Below are 19,871 nucleotides of genomic sequence, written 5' to 3'. Positions count from 1 at the left end.
TCAGGGGTTTTCCCCCAACAAGGCTAACAGTCCCTGCTGTCCCTCTGTGTGACTCCCCTCACCCCCAGGTAAGTGAAAAGCCATGGGGTCGCCAGTGGGAAGTCTCCGGTGATGGCAGGGCAGGGGCCGTACCACCCTTCGGATCAGCAGTAACTTGGACACCTCCTGCATTTAGTTACTTGAATGCATTTGCCCCACCACCTGGCAGGAAATCACCACTGCTTCTGGAATTCTGTTTTGTCAAGTCAAAAACTTCCCAGGTGCCCCTCTCAGTGAAGTGCCTCTTGGCTTCTCTAGACGGTGCCAGTCACTCTCCTAACCAACACCCTGTTCCCAGAGCAACTCACAAGAACCAACTGTTAACCTTCAGGAATCTCACCAGAGAGTTGTTAAAGCCATCATTACAATGTAAATACTATAAACTTAAAATGAAATAAATTGTACTAAGAACAACTGTGTGAAGGCTTAAAACTCATCATTTCTTAATGATTTTACTGTGTTTTCGTGTTACCTTTGTGCGTGAGGTCCGTGGCACCTCTTTTATGTGTCTGGGAGGAGCGGCGGACCGACGGTGCGCTAGCACACACTTCTTCCCCGTGCTGCACCCCGCAGCATCACGTCGGCAGCATGCAAGTGGAGTGGGGAATACTTACTCCGGGAAAGCAGGCGAATCCTACAAATCAGAGCTTGATTTCTTCCCTTCATGTCTAAGAAAGTGATGGAGAAAATGTCAATAGTACAGATTAAATGTGAAAGTGTGTGTGTCTTTAGCTGTTAACATCGTATAAACAGCACCAAAAACCGAGCGAATATTCCTCCAGCACTTAGCTCGGCAGGAGTCACTAGTGTCAGTGACAGACGAGTGACGTGCCAACGTGCATCTTCACTGATGCACTTTTGTCTTTTTAATGTGAAAGAAAAGATCTAACAATAGTCATGTCGAAACTACATTCGCTTATGAACAGGCTGGTTATGAGTATCTGAAGTTGAAGAAATATCAACAAAAGCATGCTATGAGAAGCAACTTGCATTTTTGCTATTATTTGTAAATTCTGTGCACAGAATTTGTATCACACACACACAGAATGTGTATCACACACACACACACAGTCCCCCTCCCCCACCCCAGCAAGTTGTTAAAACATTTACGCACACACGCCCTACTAGCTTTCATCACCCCTGAGTTTGGATGCAGCCCCTCACTCCCTCAGGCCTGTTCCCACACCCCAGGCCCTCCACAAAACAATGCTTGCTGATACGCCCATCAATAAGCTGCAACAGATTGTCTGTCAAACGTCCTCAGAGAATGGGAGGAAATCCTTGGCATTTAGAAGCCTGGTGAGCTCTCTGCTGCTCCCCTTCAGAAGCGCTCTCTCACTAGCTGGAAGCTCAGTTCACCACTCACCATCAGCACCATAGTTCTTAACATTCTTGGGCAGCTCAGAAAGGGATCAACACCTTTAAATTAGACCCAAATCTTACTGAGTTCTATGGGAAACAATGCCAAGGAGATCCGGAGATCCGTACTTCCAAAGCCCTCATTTTCTTAACAAATAGCCTTCTTCTAAAAGGCCCTTGCCATTTGAATAGTTTAAAAAAATTCATGTGCAAGTTTCTTTTATTAACACTAGTAATTAACTGGTTGATTACTGTTCATCAATTTACTTTCAATTTCACTGGGCTATCGAGTTTGATTTTGGAATTCCAGCAGAAGACCACTCTATTGACTCAACTGGAGAATAAAAGTGCTGTCTTAGCAAAAACTTTTTTTAACAGGAAGTCTCCTAATTCTTCCCCAGGCCACCATGAAAACAACTGTGATTAAAGCAATTGTTGCTCTCCAAACCCAGCGAAGCGCATGGAGTCTATAATCTTCACCAGAAGTGCACCACCGAATGAGTGAGTTGTTTTTTTTAACTTAACAAACCCTCCAACTCAGGATACCCTGTTACAAAGGACTTCCTGTAATTCTCCAGGAACATGCAAAAGAAGAAAATTCCTAAAATTTCGTTTCTGAAAATATACAATGTAACTCAATTACACTTCTTCAGATTCTTAATCTTGGCAAAAATCTTTGTCACCCAAGTTCTTCATCTTCTTTCTAACCCTCTTGATGGTATTTAAACCATCCCTCCCTCAGTTTAGGTCTTAATTCTAGGACTTCAGCATTTACCAATGGTTTTTATCATAATAGATTGAGAATATTGCAACCTCAATCATTCCTTTGATTAATCAATTCAGTCCACACAAGGAGTCCTTCAAGCTAGTGCCTGAATAGCAAATCTCTGAGAGCAAAGCAAGTTCTTACAAGACGGTGAGCTGAAGGAGGCAGCAAACCATATTAGTTTTCAGGTGTTTCCTGGTGTCACCACGGATGACTGACATCCTGCGATGATTAGCATCTTGAGAAGTTTCCTCCCCAGAAGAAACTGCTTCTGACTCTGTTAGTAAACGGCCCTGGGTAGAACAAAATGTGTGTTGGAAATGCCCAGCTGTTAATCAGACATGAGCATCTATTATTTATTTGTACTTAAGCAGGACAACCCACCTGGTGTTAAACATTTTAGATGTGTTTTTTCCTTTAGAGAAGACATCCCAACATTCAAGCACTTTCCCGATAATGCAACCCTCGATTTTAGCTAGGTATGCGGCTGCCCAAAATGAGGATGCCATCTCTCAGGGCAACAAGACGGAAGGAGCTGGGGTTCCTAGGAGGGGAGAGCTGCCTACTGGCCTGGGACCTATTCAGAGCTGTGAGTCCCATCTCTCCCCCACACTTTGAGATGACCCCACCCCTAATCCACGCACCACATGTACTGTGAGTGTGAGATCTGGAGCCAGTCCGTGGGCATGGACCCCGGCACTGCCATTGATTAGCTGGCTGCCTTCGGACAAATTATCCAGCCGTGTTTACATCACAGCATCCTCATCTATGAAATGGGCATGATTGAATATATTCAAAGTGCTTGTGAGCACGAAGTTGGTAAATAGGTGCAAAGCCTGGACTAGTCAGTGCTTAGGCAGTGCCGACACCTCCTGTCATGTTCCCCATCACTGTTCCTCGAGACTCTGCCCCTTCCAATCACCTTATTCCCTCTGTAGAATTTCCACCGTATTCCTTCCAGCAGACTTCACCCACTGTAATCCCTGCCTAGTCTGATTCTTAGCACAAGAATGTCTACCCTATGGGTATCTATATATTTCCTGTTGTGAGAATTCAAGTAAATACACATTACCAGCGTCCTCCTGGGGGAAGGGGTTGCCATGAAAGAGAAAGGGAAATAATGCAGATGCCGGCTCCCAGAGGTGGGAAGGGGGCCCAGCGGGAGCAAGAGGAAAACTCTGGACTGTGTTTGGGGCTGGTCTGAGGGGAGGGGGTACAGACATCCAACCCAGAAAGGCTGGAGGTGCCGGTTCCGGTGCAAAGCTGGCAGAGCTGGCTGTCAGGCTTCGAAGCCCTTTCTCCGTGTTGTGGCGGTCCCGCCTCCGTGTTGTGGAGAGGGACTGAGCTTTCCTGCGGCTGCGGGTCTCCCAAAGCTTCATTCACCACAAATCCCAGTCTGATTTGCCTCAGAGCAAGTATGGTCCTGGCAACAGAGGACAAGTCCTTCCACTCACGAAATTGAGAAGGCATTTCCGTGTGCCAGATGAACATGTCTACACTTATTATGAGAAATGATCTGCCAGTGTGTTATTGACAAGACGAGTTGTGACCTCAGAATTTATTAGGGAGCCCAGTGTGCCTGACAGTAATCTTACTTAGATAGGAATCTGAAGTGTAAACCAGTCTTTCGTTCAGGTTAGCACAAAACCCGATTTTCATGTAACTATTGTTCCCCAGTGTTTACTCAAAAGAGAGGGTGAAACTATAAGGATTTCCTTAAACTTCATTATTAGCAGTAAAAGCTCTTCGAATTAACCCTCACAAGGGCAGCGCACGGCCTAGCAGTGAACCCACAAGGCGGCTTTCCCATTCCACGGTAGACCACAGCAACAGGGAGAGACCCTGGAGGCTCCACTTGGAGACCAGAGTCAGACGGAGAGGCCGGGAGGCCTGCGGGGGGCGGGTGCTGCTGCAGAGAGCCAGCTTCTATTAGGTAGCCCTTTGCTCCCTCCCTCCCCCCATCAAACCTTGGGGGCCTTCTCCCCTGTTTGGAGATTGCCAACAACGGTGGCTCAGCAACAAGGGAGAGATCACAATTGCCCATTAAACAGCTGCTAAAGGCCAAGCTCTGTGGAAAAGTTTATCCACTATTTTTCCATGCTCATAACAATCCTATATAGAGTACTTATAATTTCTGCCCATTCTATGGTTGAAGAAAGAGCTAGGAAGTAGTACAGTTCGTATGCAAAAGATAATCACTCAGCTCTAAAAGCATGAACCACGTGATTTTTATTTCCTGTTTAAGAAGGGGGCGGAGAGGAGGAATTTCTGACCCCTCCGAGGCAAGAGAGGCAGGCTCAAGGCAGCCCATTCCCAGCTGCAACCCTGAAGACGCTCGTTCACTACAAGGTGCTGTTGTTAGACCTATTGTACCTGCAAACATTAGACAGAGTGAGGCCTCAGCTTCGTCATGAGTCAAGCGGGCTTTCTGTTATCGGCCCAAACTCGCGATCACCACTTATAATATTTTTATGGAGTTCTCTTCCAAGAATAAAACTTAAGAATCCAACCTATCCACTCACCAGTGCAGGGCCTAGTATGTAATACTTGAGATGTGACGGTAAAGAAAACAGGCAGAAGACCCCACTCTAACAGGAAAATTAGGCAGGGAAAAGGGGAAAAGCTGAATTCAGGAAGTACTGTTGTCTTCACCAGGCACTTTAATTGTGGGGTGGTTACACGGAAGAGTGTGTCCTTATCAACTGGAAAAGCATACTGATGTATTTGTGGGGTAAATAGAATGATACCTGGATTTGCCTTCAATATCCCAAGTGGGGGAGGGAACACCATAAGGGGGAAAGATAAAACAGGATTGCCAAATGTTTAAATGTTGAATCAGGAAGATGGGTACATGGGGCTCATCATACTGTTTTCTCTACTTGTGTTTTTTGGAAATTCCTTTTATCAGAGATGAATCCCTCCCTCCATGGAGCTTGAAAAGATAAACATTAGTTTATGGTGTGTCAATCAGACAGATATGTATGCTATGCAGAAAAATAAACCAAGAAAGGGAGATAGGAAATGCTCAGAGGGGGTAGATAAATGTAATATTTCCACATGCATGTGGCCTTTATTTTCTACGTATAATGTAAGAAGACCCAAGTTGATAATCGGCGTAAGGCATTAATACATATCAAGCTGAATAAAATAATTAAAAGGCACACAGTTTTCCAAGAAACGAGAGCGCAATTTGAGTTTTATGAAAGACGTGAGTCTTGAAGAAATGTTCATGAAAACAATGGCAGGTAACACTAATACCTAACTCTCCTCTCTGACAACACCAGGCTGTGCGTGCATGTCAAAGGATGGCTGCATTTGATCCTCTGTCGGGGCCCCAGAAGCTGGGCTGTTTCCCTCGTCCCTAAGAGGCTGCCTCTGAACTTACAGAGTCTGGACAGCTTCCCCAAGGTTGTGCAAGCTCTAAGTGGCGGAACCCGTTTTGAATCCAGGTGGTCCAGCTCGAGAATCTGAACGTTTGTCATGTGACACTGCCTATTGTGATGGATAAGCAGCACTCGGGTAAATGATGGGTAAAAGGCTAGACATAAATATGAAGCAGTGACTTGGTATTTCCTGAGCGTTTGCCACACACGAGAAGTTGTCTGGTGCTGTGAGTTCTGGGGAGGAATAAGGCGATTTGGGGGAGCGGCCAAGAGCAAGCTTTTCCAGGCAGGACGATGCCAGGGAGCAGACACTACGGACAAGAGGCCCAGTCAGGTCGCAAGGACCCTCCTCCAGAAACCCGGAGTCCGAGGGCAGGCACGGAGAAAGGAGAAGTCCCTGGGCAGGTTCCCCACCACTTCCCTTTCTGTGCACCCACCACAATCACCGCCCACCCACCCGCATCTCCATGCCCACCGCACCTCGGGCTGCTGATCTCATTCTAGAACATGGTGCTACCACAGTATCAGACAACCAGAACTTACCTGACTGAGAAGCAAAAAATGGCGGTGGCCAAGGTGACATTGACCAATTCAAAAAAACATTTAAGCTCTTCTCTGTGCTTGGCACTGGACGAAAACATTGGGAAATACGGTGTGAACAACATGAGGTCTCTCTGCTCATGAAGAACAGGCAAGACACAAACATGTCCTTCATCAGGTGTTGATAAACGCTATACATAGAAATGAAGTCGGGTAAGAAGGCGATGGCTTGCAAGGCCACAGAGAACACGACCAGGAAGACTTCTCTGATAAGGGGACACTTGAGCAGGAAACTGGAAAAAGTGAGATAGCAAGTCTTCAGCATCCGGGGGAGAATGTGGCAGGCAGAAAGCACTTTGAGGCGGGAGCTCGTTTGGCACACTTGGGAACTCAGAAGCCTGCTGGCCAAGGCCTAGTGAGCACATAGTGGGTAGGAGGTGAGATCGGAGTGAGAGGGCAGAACACGGCCAGACCAGACTGGGGAGGGGCTGTTCCATGGACTGGCTTTTGACTCTGAGTGAGACAGGAAACCACTAGAGGAGTCTGAATTAGCTGACACATGCATGAGTTCACTCTGGCTGCTGGAAGATAGTAGGGGGCGTGGGTCTAAGCAAGAGGCAAGTTAGGAGCCTATTGCAGTAATGCAGGGAGAGAGGGCAGTGGATGGGACTGATGAGAGCAGTGAGGACTGGGAGGGGTGTAGGAGGGTTCTGCGTGTTTTGAGTAGAGCCCACAGGGTCTGCCTGTGGATTGGACCTGAGCTGTGGGGGATGTGACCAGAGAAACATGAAAGGCTTTCGAACTGAGCCTTTCATCTCCACCTTAAGTTCTGCCATCAACCTTCCCTTGGGGTTAAGCCATTAGAAGGGGCATTCACTGGTCAGATTTGAGTTTTAAACATAGCAATCCCTGCCGGCTCAGCAATTATTCTACTTGTCTAGGCAGGAGATAAGCATCCACAAGGCTGGGAGGGGGCGTGATGAGTAAGTGAAAATGGATTGAGAACTGTTTAGGAAGTTGTTGCTAACTGATTGGACAAGGCCGGAAAGGAAAGGAAAATGGCTTGCCCTGACCGATGGATTGTGGTGCTGTGAACTAAGAACTGCATAAGCGGTTGGGGGGGGGGGCAACCCTAGGAAGTCAGAGGTAGGTCTGGAAATAGAGATTATGAATCCATTTCTGGGTGGGTGACTTCGAATCAATTGTGCAAAAGCCAATAGATAAATCCCAGCAGGCATGTAAATAAGAATGGGAGGCTCAGACTGGCCCACTGCACAGTTTTTCTTTTGATTTATTTTGAAATACAATAGGACCTCACTATGTGAGCCAAAAAATTTAAATCAGAATATTCTAAGAGGAATTTCATTTCATTATTTTCAAAGAGGCATAGTGACTAAAACTAGGCTACCAGAATCCATTCTCTTTTTAACACGACAGGATCCTTCAAAGACTTGTCTTAATGAACTGAAGTTACAAATAAAGGAACAATTTTTGTACCAACACTAAACAATGTGGTTTGGCTATATTTGTCTTTTCTTCCTCGGGAAAAGGGCTAAATTCTGAATAGGAGAATAACAAATACAGAATTCTTAAACTTGCTTTTACATTTCTGAGCTCTATGTTGGTAAACTAGAATTAAGGTTTTCACCCAAATCCACAGGATAGCATTGAACACGAGACTTCTCAATTCCACTCTACAGTGGAAATAGAGAACCAGACCAAACTTCAAGTCAGACATTTGGTTCAAGGTCAACGATGTGCCCATGAACTCGAGGATGGATGTGGCATAATCTCCATGTCCCGGGAGACCCACCAAAAGGTCTGAAGTGCCCTCCGCATGTAAACGAGGGCATGTTTATAGGGTTGGAGCAGGGCTGATATCCTGTCTGGAAATGCATAGCAGTCAGTTCACTGGCTTGGAACATTAGAAAGATTTCTTACCACTGAAATTTCTCTGATAGTTGTTTCTGTTCCAGAATAAACACTGTTGACTTTCCAATTGCACCATAAGCCAGTGAAAGGCAGGCAATGCACATAAATATTTATAGAGCACTGCATTTCCTACAGACCCATAGAACTTCCAAAGTAAGAGCTCCTGGACTCTTACAGAAAATCATTAAAAAAAACCACTTTCTAAAGACACCTTTAGGAAGTGTTGAGTCAGAGCACCACTGGATTTCCCCAGTGAGTTTCCTTTCCTCCTCTTTCCTGCACTCCTCCTCCTTTTTCTTCCCCTCCTGCTCTTCACCCTATTCTTATTTCTTCTTTTTGAAATATTTAGCCACCTGCTCAGAAGTTCCTGTCTCGAGTAGTGTGTGACAACGGAAAGTTTTGCCTGAATTTGTTGAAATTCAGAAAAAAAAATAGTTTGTTCGACCACTTGCACTCAGGAGGTCGGCAGACAACTAAATGGTTATGAAAATGCTGTATCGTGAGTGCTTGAAATGAGGAAATGAGAATGTGAAGGAGCTGGAAGGAAGGGGGACTGCGCTCTGAGGGGGCTGGTGGGGAGGTGGGCTTCTCCCCTGTGGCTCAGAGAGCATCCCTCATGGCCACCTGCTGCCCCGGATCCTTTTCTAAGAGAGCCAGACGGAGACCGTAGCAGGCAGGTCAAAGCAAATGGGAGTGGCCACGCGGCCTCCTCATTCCCATCAACTCCTTCCTGTGCTGCACTGTCTCGGCTGATGGTCCAGTGCCCCATCGACCCGCTTCTCACCCCCTCTCCTGTGGCATCTTTTCTGCACCTGCCACAGCTCCTCAACTGCCCCACCTGAATGATAACTGGACCTTCATCCACTATGTCCCTCCCCTGCGTCGACAGCAGTGGCTTTGCCCTGGGCTCGTAAGCCACGCTCCAGACCTTGGATGGAACAGAGCGCCACACACCCCAGGCCCCGCCTACCTCTCCAGCTCCATCTCCCACTTACCGCTTGTTCACACCCACAGGCTGCCTTTCTTTTTCTCACACTCACAGGGCTGATTCTTCTCTGAAGGCCTCCACACATTTTTTCTGTCTGTCTAGAACAGGGGCATCAAACTCATTTTCACCGGGGGGCCACATCAGCCTCGTGGTTGCCTTCAAAGGGCTGAGTGTAATTTTAGGACTGTAGAAATGTAACTACTCCTTAACTGTTAAATGAGAGCTCCGCACTGCTGCTGGGTAGAAACAAGGAGTGGGGCCGGATAACACAGGGTGGAGGGTGGGATTGGGCCCACGGGCCTGTGGTTGCCACCTGTGGTCTAACATGTCCCTTCCTCAGACCTACTCAGGGTCAGGTTTTGTTATTTAAACCTTGGCTCAGTGACACCGGCTCACAGGGGCCTTTCTGACCACCCAGACAACTAGAGTGGCCCTGCCCCATCCCCTTTCTCTGTCTTCTTTTCCTTAAAGCACTCCCTACACAGAGTCTGCCCGCTCCCCAGATCTGGTCTGTTTTGTTCATCACTGTGTCCAGAGAACTTAGGAAATTCTATTTGTTCAATAAACGAATTCTAATCTGAATTCCCAAGTGGGACGAGCACTATACGTCTCAACTGCAGTGAAACGAACAAAGATGTGTGTCTCTTCCCCGTCTCTGACCACTGACTTTGCCTCAGGAAACCGAAGGGACTTCTCCCTCCACTGGGACAGCTTCCCCCAGCATTTTCACGTTGGATCATTGCCCCAGCTGCCCAGTAGCAGGGAACTAAACGGGAGTGAACATAATGAAAGAGCTGTTATTTATCACGTTTATTACGTACTAGGTGCTACCCATACATTATGCATTTAAACCTATAACATCTTTATTACGTGGTTTTGTCCTCATCTTAGAAGGCATGTTCAAATAACTTCCAAATGACATGTACAGACTGCCAAATTCCAGACTATTCCTGCATTTCAACTATGAGTATTCAAACCTTAGAAAAACAAACCCATCTCCGCCATGCATACCTTTTCCCCCACAGCTAGCATCACAGAAACAGTGTTTGAACCAAGTACCACAATGAGTAAGCGAAGAAAGTAGCAAAGTATTTGCTTTGATTGCTGTATCTGTTATGCACATTGAGGTATCCAACGAGAGCTTCCTCAGTCAAGAGTATGGTATAGTTTCTCAATGTCTGTGGAAGGGTTTTCTGCTTATATTAGTAATCCAAAACCAAGGAGATGTTTAGAGTAGTTACGACTAGCTAGTACGTCTTTAGCTGGTACAGGAATGTGTTCTTGTTTTCATTTATGTAAGAAGTTAAAAACAGCCCTGACTGGTGAGGATCAGTTGCTTGGGCATCATCCCACAAAGCAAAAAGACGGCTGGTTCGATTCCCGGTCAGGGCACATGCCTGAGTCAGGGGTTCGGTCTCAGGTCAGGGTGCAAATGAAGGCAGCTGATCGATGCTTCTCTCCACTTCTTTCTCCCTTCCCTCCCCTCCCTCTAAAAATAAATAAACAAATATTTTTAAAAGAAAGAAGTTAAAAACAAATGCCTGTTAAATTTCCACCTGGAAATTTCTGAAACTAGAGTATTAGGTTAGACAGTTTCCCATCGTGATACAGCAGAGCATAAAGCAAAACAAACCCTACTGTGCGCCTCAGACGTATTCTGGAGTTTGGAAGGCAGTGCTATTACGGAGCTCGTCACACCTCCGTCTTTACAATTCCACAACATTTTCTCTCATATCAGGATACATTCTAAAAAGAATGACAGAAAGAAAATAGAAGAAGGTTTTGGAAGTTTCCCAGGTCCTCAGTTGCTGCAGGTAACGCTTCGCCAGGACAGGGTGCGAACGGGCACAGGGTTCTACATGCCACGTGACATTGCTTCCCTGTTACTTCCTTTGCCGTTTCAGTTTCAAGACCAGATCTTATTAAATGTTGTGATTAAATGGTATTCCTTAGAGTTTAATCTCAACAACTGCTATAGGAGGGGGTGGATAAGCATGTGTCTTACAGAGACAGTGAAGAAAAGTGGAAAAAAGCCAGGACCACCAAGATTTCCCTCCATCGCTCAATCCCAAAAGCATCCAGCTATTTCCCCCCGAGCACTTTCCTGGACAGAGCCAGTCCTCGTCAGCTCGTCCGTTCGCCCTTTCCCATTGGTCCCCTGCCCATCGCAACATCCTTAGGGTACCGTCCTTGTTATCCTTAGGAGAAACTCACTCCCCAAACCCTGATCTAGGATGGGCAAGGCATGATGTCAGGGAAGGTTTTCCTTTTACAAAAACTAACTTGTCAGACTATGTCCCCCCCCCCCCCCAATACACTCCTCTCACACCTGTATCCCTGGTTTGGGCCATCATGTTTCATACTCCATGTATTTCATTGATCCAGAATTTTAAAGGTGTGAGACACCTGAATGTTTGAGCTGGAAGCTCCTTCAGACCAGCTCCCATACCCCCCTTTGCGGTAGCTATAATATTCCAGCACAACATAGATGCTTAAACTAATAACGGGTTTACTCGGTTAAAGGGAACAAACACAGGGTGGTATATTTATGCCCTAGATTACAGTTCTTCCCCTCTCCCAGCACATCAGAGAGGCGCAGATGTTAGCATTTGAGACTGTCTGTAATCACACAGCCAGGGGAAGCCGCACTCTGGGACGGCCTGGGATCAGCCCCTCCAGCCCTCCCTCGCAGCCTCCCATCCTCCCTGTTCCCCCTCCGTCATCCCCCCATTCCCCCTCCATCATCCTCGAGCTGAAAAAACGGTGAGTGTGCATCCTTCCCCCACCCACCCCGTCTCCATGATGCCTACAAATGTCCTATCCTTTGCATTTGCTCATTTCCAAAGTCTCGAATTTCTGTGGGAGTTGGTGTCAGTTCTGGGGACCCCCCAAAGCATGAGGGCTTTAGTCACATGAGCAGGTGGAGGGAGGAAGGAGGTGGCTCTGGAAGAGAAGGCCTGCACTTGGCTTCCTCCTAGGCCAAGAGCTCACGGGCCCCTCCCAGCCAGGCAGGGTGCAGGAAGCAAACTTTGCTGGGGCTTCAGTGGCAGAGGGTTGGGGGAGCTGAAAAATGTCCCAAAGGAACAGATTCCCAGAGGGTATCAGGAAGGGCATGTTCACCGTGTGTGGAGGGACAGCACGCCACCCAGTGACATGGGTGACAGGTTGAAATTCAAATAAACGGTATGAAAGCGCACTTAAATACAGTGAGAAATAGCCACGTGCTGTCAAAACTCCCACTGAGTCAACCTGACACTGAGTGAATTGCAGACAGAAGTAAGAGCTGGAGAAGGAAAAAGACCTTGACGGGGCTTCAGCGCTTAGAGGGTGGTCAGAAAGCAAAGACTCCAGCGGGACTTTACTGTAAACAGGGAGGAGGGTGGGAAAATGTTGGGAGAGAACTCCGCTTGGAGCAGGACAACCCAGAGCCTTGCCAGAGAAGAGAAGGAGGTCGGCTCTCCGTGGAGTCCTTCCATTCTCATTACTAGAAAGGACCCACGTGGTCAGAGGGATCTCAACCCCTGGAGACGCTGGAGAGGAGTATTTGTATTAAATCAAATCTAGAAAGCAGAAGGCAGTGAGCTCTAAGCCTACGCCTTCATTGCCCTCGGGAAAGCATTGATGTGCATTAAGGATTCACACGTCTCTGCAGACAGATGCCAAAAGCAATGATCTGGCTGCAGGAGTTGCCCAACTTCGCCCCTGCCCAGGTGTGTGCACGCCAGTTTCACTTAAACAGGACTCGCTACTGCACTTCCTTCACTCAAATGGCCAGAGGGAATGTTTTAAACTTGGGAAATATGTCAGATCACAAATGTCTTACAATACTTCCATTTACTATGTTGTTAGTTAACTCTTTGCTGGTCCAACTCAAGAAAGGGAGAAACTCAGTTTACAGTGTAAACCACTGAAGCAGAACCCTGGAAGCAATCATGGAGTAAGATTGATTTATTCAGTGGATACTTTCGGGGCATAAATATCAACGCATTTTACTGATGCTAAGAAATGCTTTCCTCCCCCCGCCTACAATATATGGACGCATCTTAAAGGAGGCAATGTCCACTTTATTGACAGAATTTCTTTTCTTAGCAATACATTTTTTAAAAAGGTCCTTATAAAGTGTATGATTGTCTGAATGTAAAAATATATATAATAAAATAAAGAAAGAAACAACATATTCCTTTTCTTTTCACCCAAGGACATGCTTGATTTTAGAGAGAAGGGAAGGAAAGGAGAGGAACATTGATGTGAAAGAGACATCAATTGGTTGCCTCTCAAATGTGCCCTGACCAGGGACCAAACCTGCCATCTAGGTAGGTGCCCTGACTGGAAATCGAACCCACAACATTTTGCATTGCAGATCAATACTTCACCCAACTAAGTCACCTGATCAAAGCAGAAACAATGTCTTTTAACAGTATCTTAGATCTCATGAAACAGGAACTCATCAATAGCATTCAAGTTGCAGTTCAAAGGTTGTCTTTTCTGAGTGGCTTCCCAAAGCATCAGCCTAAGGTGGCCCCATCATCACCCTGATTCTCCCACCTTGCTGATCACATCTCTACGGAGACCATGTCTCTTGAATATCATCAGGCATCATTCTAGGCATAGTAGGCTCACAATGAATGGCTCTGGAATGAAGAAAAGTTACCATCTATTGAGCAATGACTACATGTCAGTCCCGGGACAAAATGCTTTAGAGAGGAAAAATTCATTTACCCCAGCAACTCTGAAGATGGGGGAACCTATGGCAGGTAAGTAGAGAGGTAAGGACCAGGTCTCTTCAAAGCCAGACACACAGGCACCGTGTTACACTGTGCATCACGCACAAGCCCTGGAAAGTTCAGTGCTAAATTCTGGGACTGGTCCAAGATGTACAACAGGATCCAGAAGCTACAGAGAGGGACGAAGCTGCTCCCCTCCTCTGGAAAGGTACTATGTACCTCCTGGATTGTCACATTCCCCTCTTTTTCTAAGCATTTCATGTATAAGGTCCTGTGTTAACACGGAGGTGGAGATGCCTCCATCTCCGCCCAATAAGTTGAGAAGAGGCTGCAAAGAAGAGATGGAGGTTTAAACTTCATTCGGAAGGACCCCTCCACTGGTGAAAGTGAGCACAGCCCACCGAGGGCTCTGCGAGTGATCTTTGGTGACAGGGACACGGAGTACACAGGGGAGGAGCTAGAAGAAAAGTAGGTACAAGAACCTTGAGTGCCATGTTCAGGGGTCTGACCTTTGTTTCCTGTGATCAGTGGCCTTCATCAATGACCTATTTCCATGTGGGCTTTCTTCCGCCCCAGCCGAGCCTCTCTCTCCATCCAGCATCCAACTCAAGGAAGAAGGTTGCAATCGGCACTGCCATTCCTGTAGCAACCGACTGCTATGGCCGACAGAGACTCCTAACCCCCATGTAAAGAGAAAATAAAGAAAACCAGCTGGGACAAAGGAGTAACAAGGGAGATTTGGTTCTTACGTTCTCATATATCACTTCAGCTCAGAGAGAGCCTATGAAATTTGGCATTTCAGGTCTCCATGAAAATATTGAAGGATATCACACACAGAAAATGTTTCTTTCACAACAGACCTGGACAAATCCAGCTCACAGCCTGTTCTGTGTGGCTCTCAAGCAAAGATTAGTTTTTACATTCTTCATGAGTTGCAAATGAACAAAGAATACACGAGAGAGACACGAAGCCTAAAATACTCACTATCTGGCTATTTACAGGGAAGTGTTCACCGCCCCCTGACCTAGAACTTACCATCCTCCCCCACCGATAGTCGGACACAGGACATTTAAGTGCTTAATGTGACCAGACACATAGAGAACTAGGTCTGTTTACCACTTCAATCATTAGAGTTAATGTCATGGTGTGATGGTTTATTGATTTAGTGATTCCTCTCACACAAATTCTACAGTTTTAGCCATCATTAGACTCACACCCATTTTTAACATTGCCTTGGATATTCATCAAGATGTCCTTCTTACACTTCAGACTTGCTAGCTCTTGGCCAAACACTGTGATGGTCGGGCCTTCCCAACACTGGTGAAAGTGGCTCCTGTAGACCCTGTGGCACGCCAGTTATGAGCGCTCACTGAAACAACCCCCATACTTAGAGACCCGTGAAAACCCCTCCGTTGGGTTAGCACGTCGAGTGGGCGTTGCTGGACTCTTCCTCAAACTTAGCCCAACATTATCACTCTTCAAGGTGCCTTTCCTCCAAGATGATGTGGGAAGGGGGAAAGAAGAGGAGGCTGTAGAGTTTCCGTTCCATCAAGTCAACATCCTTCAATCACCCATCAAACAATAATTCAATATTCACCAAAAGAAGAGGTTTAGGCCGGAAAGTCTTTACTGGGCTTGTATCTCATCATCAAAAAAACACAGTTGGGGGGCGAACTTGTGTACGCAGACTAAAAAGATACTCAAACATGCCTCAGAAATGACATTTATTCTAGATGCGGTGCGCCGTCAAGCCCTGATCACTGGGATGGGAGCTGCCAGGCCGACCTGAGACTGTTCGGCAGCATCCGAATAACCTGTGGCCCAGTGATTCTGCGACAGACCCGGGCCCCCTGGCTAGGATGGCTAGGCTGCATTTCTACCATCTTTGCTAAACATCTGTTGCCTTTCATCAGCGTGAGCAATGCAAAGAGGTACATGTAGTCATCTCTTAATGACTTGAAAGCTGGCTCTACAGTCAGTTCTACTTGGCAGAGACATCCATGGCTCTGAATGCCCGATTGGATTGGGGTCAGCTTTTCATTTTGTAAAGCAGGTCGATGCAGGCTGATGAAACATTGTATTTTGGAGCCTGCCACATGCCAGGACTAGACTGCTTAGGGTCCCTGCGTCAGAAAATGTTTCCATTACCACTCCTGGTTGAATACATGAGCATTTTGCCTTAGAAACCAGTTTTTGTTTTTGTTTTTTAGTCAAAGAGACAGTGATTGTTTGCCTTAAAGAGTAAACCACTGCATTTCATTAAAAATATGCCTCCATGCTGCCATCATTTCTAGGACGTGCACTTCAGAGGAAAGAGAAGTGCACCCGGGGTTAAACAGAGAGCTGCGTGAGCTCCAGCAGGATCACACATTCCTGAGATTGGGCGTATCAACAACAGTCACCTCCAAAGCACACTACGTGCCCAACTCGACGAACCAATTCATTAATCATCATCAGAGCTCAGCTCAACTCCAGAGAGAAAGGCCATTATTTCCTCGATGACGGAGGAAGACAGGAGCAAAGGTGGGACAATCCAGAGGGGGTAATCAACTGTGATTATTACATTTTCCTGATTATAACATGATCTGGCCTACATCATTTCCTACAGCGGTCAAGGTCTCCGTGCGAGGGAGCTGTGGAGACCAACTTTGCACACTAGCCCGCTACTTCCAGAGCAGTAGGCCTTAACCTCGATCACCTTCCTAAATCTTTAAGATCACCCAAGAGTTAGCCTAGCCCCTACATTCCGGCTTTACCATTCCATGGATCTAATCATCCCAAAAGGGGGTTAAAAGATGACAATCGTTTGAAAGACCAACCACCAGCAATGAAAGGCGGGGAGGGGAGAGAGGAGGGGAGAGAAACTGGCAAAAGTGGATTGCAGCCATGAAGAATCAGAGTACAGACCCAGGAATTACTTGTACTTTATTATGGGCCCAAAAGACACAATGCCGCTGAAGCATGTCCCATATTTATGTGTCAAACCACAAACCATTAAGTCTCAGTAAAACCACTTTAAAAACTCAGGGCCCTGATGGGGTGGGAGGGGGTGGGACAAAACAGTACAGGTTATTTTGGGGTTTGCAAAAACTGTTGCCACTTCCTTCCTATTGGTCGGTTGACAAGTGATCGTTCAAACTCTTTGAAGTACAGATTGAATTCCCCACAGAAATACTGAAGTTTGGATTTGGTAAAAGGCATTCCTATTCAAGGCAAGGAAGGAAGCTGGTGCCCAGGGGAAAGATGGAGGTGAGCAGGAAGATGCGATGGAGGAAAAGCAGGGTTAAGCACCACTCTGGCAGAGAACTGTTTCTCACTGTGCCAGGCGGTCACCAGCAGGTCCCACAGCTGCGCCCGGAGGGAAGAGGAAGGTGATGCAGGGACGGCTGGGGACACCATGTGGAGGCCGTAGCCAGGGAGAGGGGAGAACCCTGGGGAAAAACATTTATTTTTTCAGGTGGTTTTGGGGGCTTAGACACAGGGCTTCACGTAGGACAAAACATTAGGGCAAAGTCAGAGGGTCTTATATGAAACCATCACTTTGGTATCTAAGTCTTAAGCTACTGCAGAACAAATAAATGCCTGGGGATTGGGGGTGGGGTGGAGTGAACATGGAGCTTTTCCACAATACCTGGTTCATGTAAACCACCTTAAGCGGGAGGCAGCCCAGGCCACCTGAGGTGGAGGAGCTTGCTGGGGTCTCACGTGTCAAGTCCCCAGTTACAATGACGTTTTCTTACTCCTCGCGATGGGTTTGGAAATGTTTCAATAGCATTTAATCAAAGGCCCAAGTTGATAAATTCTTTAAAACCATGCCAACCACAGAAAACCGAGAAGCCAGAAGATGCCGACTTTAACACCTGATAACCATTTCACAGCGACCTAGCTGGGCCTGCAATTCAGTTCGGTGGCCCAGAGACAACACTCTGGTCTCCGCCTGGTTTAAGAAGTAAACGCGAGGTAGTTCTGGGTTCAGTCTGTCGGAAAACCCGCAAGCCGACTCTGCCTCCGCGAGCCGCAGCGTCCTTTGCAACGCCCGCTGGAAACCGCCTCCCCGGGGACGCGGGCAAGGATTTCAAAACCCTGTGCAGTAGCCGCGGCCACCTGAGGGCGGTACACAGGGAGCGCGGAGGAGCGGAACCTAAAGAAATACCGGCTCTGCAAACAAGGCTTCGCCAGCGCATTTTAAAAAACTCACCCACCTTATTGTTTCCAAAGAACGGGATACAATTTAACGGCTCAACGACTTCCCCCGCCTGGACCCTCGTTCGCCTCGTAGTTTAGGAACCAGCTCCATCAGAGCACACAAAGAGGGCCGGGCTGCCGGGGTCATCCGCAGTCCGCGGCGGCTCCTCCGAAGCCAAAAAGGTTCGCAGAGTCCCAGGGGAGACCAGGTGTTACCTTCTACCCTCGAGACAAAAGAGGCCCCGCTTTCTACGCCCCCCGCCCGGCCCCGCCCCAGGCGTATTCGCGGAGCTGGGCCACCAAGGCCAGTGCCACAAAGGCACGGATTCTCCGAGCCCGACGCGCCGCCGCCCTGGCCTCCGACCCCGGCCTCTCCGGTGCTGGGGCCGGGCGCCCGGACCGGTGTTCCGGGGCTGCCCAAGGTGGGCGGTGGTCGGGCCCCGCTTTGGGACTGTCCTGTTTGGGTGGCGGGACTGAGTTTTGTAGCGCTCGGGGTTCTCGGAGGAGCTAACGTTGCAGCCGCCGGGGCTGCGGGTGCAGGGTCCGGAGCGCCGACCCGGGTCCAGGCTGCGCCGGGGCTCGCGGCTGGGAGCTCGGAGCCGGGCAGCGGCGGCGACGGGTCGCCCCCTCCAGGCGGCGGCGGGCAGAGGCGGACCCCGGGTCTCCGCGGCGGGGCGCTCCCCAACACCGTCTTCCCCCCCTGGAGGCAGCGCCCTGGAGGGAGTGGGGTCCCGGCATCACGCTCCGTCCGCCACCACCTGCTGACTTAGGGGCTCCTTCCCAACGGGGCTCCCAGCGAGCGGTCCCAACGCTTGAAAAGGACCCGGGATGTGAAGGAAAGCCGGCGCTTACCCGGAGAGGGGCGGCCCGCATCGGGGGCCGCGCGCGCAGGTTCGGTCCGGGAAAGAGCAACTGCGCAGCGCCGGCTCCGGCTCCGGCTCGGGCGCCCGCCGAGCGCCCCGCACCGCCGCTTGGGCTCGGACTTCCTCTTCCTCGGCTCGGCCCCCGCTCGGCCGCGCCCCGGCCCGCCCCTCTCAGCGCCCACAAACGGGCTCCGCCGGCCCAGAGCAGTGGATCCCCCGTCCCACCTCCCCTCTGCCCTGGGGCTAGGAAGGTAGGAAGGAGGAAAGAGAGGGAGAGAGAGAAAGAGACAGGGAGAGAGAGGGAGAGGGAAAGAGAGAGGGAGAGGGAGAGAGAGAGAAATCGAAAGAGATTAAGCACTTGGACTTGTCTCTGGAGGCTTGCCAAAGTCAGCAGTCAAATTACAGCCCCTGGGGGTAATTAAAAAAAAAAAAATCCTGCTACTGTTTTTGCAGACACATCACTTTTCTTCATTTTGCAGGATCTTCGGGGTTTTTTTTTCTTTAAAATAATACCAAAAATAATTCTTTTAAGTCAACATTCTAGTATTACACAGAAGCTCTGGGGGAAATATGGAACAAGGTGGGGAAGCTCACTAGCTTTCAGGCACCATTACCCTAATCACCTGAGTTAATGTACCAAAGAACCTTTGCTTAGAGAAAGTGAGAAGGAGCAAAGACTAACCTTCGTAACAGCCAGACGGAAGTTTAAAGGCACAGCTGTGTGGCAAGATGTGACGTCGGTCAAAGGCATGTGGATAATTTCTTAATTAACACCTCTCTTCCTTCAAAGGCAGACATCACTTACCAGGTTTGCGTGCTGGTTGCTTTGGAAACTTGTAAGAAAGCGCTTGCACATTGCTGGTTCACAGGTTTTTCACGGAACCAGTTGACTTAACCAGCTGTGTGGCCTGCAGGAAATTACTTCACCTCTCTGTGTGGCGTTGCCTTCATCTGTAAAGTGGTGAGAATGATGGTGCTCAGGAAAGGCCTCAGAGATGACCCAACCCATAATAAAGCCTGGCTGAATGTTAGCTCTTATTTCCCCCTTTTATCCGTTTTGATGCATGCACATAGTCACGGAAACTATAATAA

At 48.2% G+C, this 19,871-nt stretch overlaps 1 protein-coding gene across 3 annotated transcripts in view; it reads right to left on the bottom strand.

Moving 5' to 3' along the window:
* The window catches only part of PLEKHG1 (pleckstrin homology and RhoGEF domain containing G1), a 204,039-nt gene extending 184,371 nt beyond the window's left edge, over positions 1–19,668 (bottom strand). Inside the window, exon 1 of one of the 3 annotated variants that reach the window (XM_037049168.1) lies at positions 19,462–19,668. The gene's annotated coding sequence lies outside the window, so the exon portion shown is untranslated. Of the gene's footprint in view, positions 1–18,768; positions 18,991–19,461 lie in introns of those variants that run through there. The other 2 variants (XM_037049309.1, XM_037049084.1) reach the window with 2 other exon arrangements.
* Between the last annotated feature and the right edge of the window lie 203 nt (positions 19,669–19,871).

This window comes from Sturnira hondurensis, unplaced genomic scaffold (genome assembly GCF_014824575.4).
Source record: "Sturnira hondurensis isolate 20B ecotype Veracruz unplaced genomic scaffold, ASM1482457v3 Scaffold0000167, whole genome shotgun sequence".
NCBI classification, from domain to species: domain Eukaryota; kingdom Metazoa; phylum Chordata; class Mammalia; order Chiroptera; family Phyllostomidae; genus Sturnira; species Sturnira hondurensis.
This window is presented reverse-complemented; position numbering and strand designations above follow the sequence as displayed.